General features: G+C 43.0%; 1 protein-coding gene across 1 annotated transcript in view; it reads right to left on the bottom strand.

The window, feature by feature from the left end:
- LOC135509922 (galactose-3-O-sulfotransferase 3-like) overlaps nucleotides 1–2,283 on the bottom strand; it is a 41,849-nt gene extending 39,566 nt beyond the window's left edge. The window contains exon 1 of the mRNA XM_064930744.1: nucleotides 1,968–2,283. The gene's annotated coding sequence lies outside the window, so the exon portion shown is untranslated. The remainder of the gene's footprint in view (nucleotides 1–1,967) is intronic.
- Nucleotides 2,284–2,769: the final 486 nt, after the last annotated feature.

Here is a 2,769-nt window from a genome sequence, read left to right as displayed (position 1 = left end):
AGAGAGAGAGAGAGGAGGGTACAGGGAACAAGAGAAAGGGAGAGAGAGAAAGGGGGAGAGAAAGTGAGAGGTGGGAGAGGGAGAGTGAGGAGAGAGAGGAACGGGGGTCAGGAAGAGAGAGAGAGAGAGAGAGCGAGAGAGAGAGAGAGATGAGAGAGAGATGAGATGGGAACAGGGAAAGAGGAGATGGGAACAGGGACAGAGAAAGGGGTAGGATGGGAGAGAGAGGGAGGGAGAATTGAATTGAGAGGGACACGTAGAGAGAGAGAGTGAGAGAGAGAGAGATGGGGAGAGAGAGAGGGGCACAGTAAAAGCAAGAGAAAGATGGGGAGGGAGAGAGAAAGTGTGTAACTGTGCGTGTGGAAGCGTGTTTGTGTGTGGCGGCTGTTATCACTGTTATCCATAAGCCTGCATTGTCACTTCAAGAGCACACATTCATTGTTCTGTATTGTGTTTCCACTGTCGGGAAGACAAAGCCAACACACAACAACACTTGCTTGTGCATGACCTTTGATTCGGCATCTTGTTACTATAGCATTTAGAGTGACGTGTATGTCATACATCTGAATGAGTTAATGAGATACAAGTCTTTATGAAATGGGCTTAGAGGTTAATGTTATACTGTGGTGCAACGGTCTCGATACACTTGATTTGTCCTCCGTTGAATAAACAGTGGTGGATCTGCATATGCACGCACACAGAAACGTTCAATTGAAATAATTTGATTGATTGAGGGGGGGGGGGGGGGTATGCTTCATCACATGGCATATTCCTCACTCGTGTCACATTTTACGCTCTTACCCAGAGCAATTTACAGGAACAACTCTGGTTAAGTGCATCTCTCAAGGGAACATCGAAATAATTTTTTTGCCAATCGGCTCGGGAATTCTAAACAATAATTTTACACTGGACACTCAAACGTTAACGGAATATTACGGGTAACATTACAACAACGTCCTGCCGTCCAAACTACATCGAATCTGACAGTGAATGAATTACATGAGAACATTCAGCACAATCACACTTCTGTTAACCTGACAGCTAATAGCGTGAGAACAAGTCGTCTGTGGTAGAATGACTGGCCAAATACCAGGTCCACTGCAAATAAACCCATAGGAAACTAATTCAAATAGCGTGGCTACATGATAAGGACATTACGATAGATTTTTTTAAAGTTTGCATTTAATCATATGCATTTAAAATATATTTCTTATCTTTGACCTCTTTCATGTCTTATCATATCTTAATAATTTCTCTCTCCATCTCATGTTCGGAAATGATAAACTCCTTTCAAGAAAATGAATTAGGCATACGTGGGGAAAGTTTTAAATCAATTTAATTTAATATAATGGAGAGGCTATAATTATCAATCATACAGCTTTCAGATAGATTATCATGACAGAAAAAGCATCATAATCTATTGATTTGTGAGTTTCCTTGAAGCGATTGCTGGACATCTTCGCAAAGTAGCCTACAGTCCGCGGTCTATAGACCGGACAGGACAAGACCGGGAGAATATGAGCACGGCACTCAGACCCAACTGTCAATATTGGGAATTGGGATAATTCATTCACACTCAATAATAATGATAATGATGACATGAGAACCGGCGAGGGAACAACTGACGGGTTGAAATGACACATGCACGATGTATCTTGTCAGTGTCACAACAGCCTACGGGAACGTCGTTGCCTGTTCATCATTGTGACTGACAACACCGCAGCGCCAAGCATTTAAAGACTTAAAACCGGGGGCAGGGGGTTCACCAGTGGCGGTGACGTTGGAAAACAATGAAACGAGACAATAATGTATTCTGATTTAGACTAGTCTACCGGGGGAAATGCCAGCAGAAATACCCATATACACATCCCCCCATAAAAATGGATGAGATAGCGATAAACGCGGTTTAAAATAAAAACTGGTGCTCTTACAGATAAACAAAAAGACACGTTTTCTCTATCACCCACCTTTGTCATCTCACGACAGACGGACCCGACTGAAAATGGTGCGGTTATTCTCTTTTTACGTTTTTGACCAATGTTACCCCTCTTTCACCGGCACCCCGTGATGAGAGAAGCGAACCTCCACTCTTCCTTTCCCTGGTTCCTCTTCGTCATCTAGTCATTCATGATAGGAACAGAGCTGTAGTACTTCGAAAACGCGGTGAAATCGGTCGTTTTACATTTAATTGCCGCTCTGTCCCGCTGTCGCAGTCGGCAAGTCGCTGCTTGCGCTGCTCCGCCGCTGTCTTTCATCAATGCTCTGAGATCCCTCGTGCACGATCGAGACAGTCAGTTCTTTCGAGACCGATTTTCTTCAATAGCCAAACTGAATGCGCGCACGCGCTCTCCGGTCCCCCAGTCGTGGTGGCGGAATGAACTAAGCTAGCGCACACACACACGCACACACACGCACACACACGGGGATCCTAGCTAACAATTCTATGGAGAGAGAACGTTGTTGTAATGTTACCCGTAATATTCCGTTAACGTTTGAGTGTCCAGTGTATTTGTTTATTAGGGGAATATTCTCTGTGTTAGCAAAAACCTTCTGAGAACCTTTTTAGCGGGATTTGTTGTTAAAGTTAGGATAACATTTCCTTAATGTCAAACAACTTATCTAGAACATATATATATAAAAATATATATAGACTTTTTTTACTGTATTTTTGACTGTATGTTTGTTTTATTCCATGTGTAACTCTGTGTCGTTGTATGTGTCGAACTGCTTCAGGTCGCAATTGTAAATTAGAACTTGTTCTCAACTAGC

The sequence above is a fragment of the Oncorhynchus masou genome, chromosome 23 (genome assembly GCF_036934945.1).
Source record: "Oncorhynchus masou masou isolate Uvic2021 chromosome 23, UVic_Omas_1.1, whole genome shotgun sequence".
In the NCBI taxonomy this organism is placed as follows: Eukaryota; Metazoa; Chordata; class Actinopteri; order Salmoniformes; family Salmonidae; genus Oncorhynchus; species Oncorhynchus masou.
The sequence above is the reverse complement of the archived record's forward strand: the minus strand, read 5'-3'. Positions and strand labels throughout refer to the sequence as shown.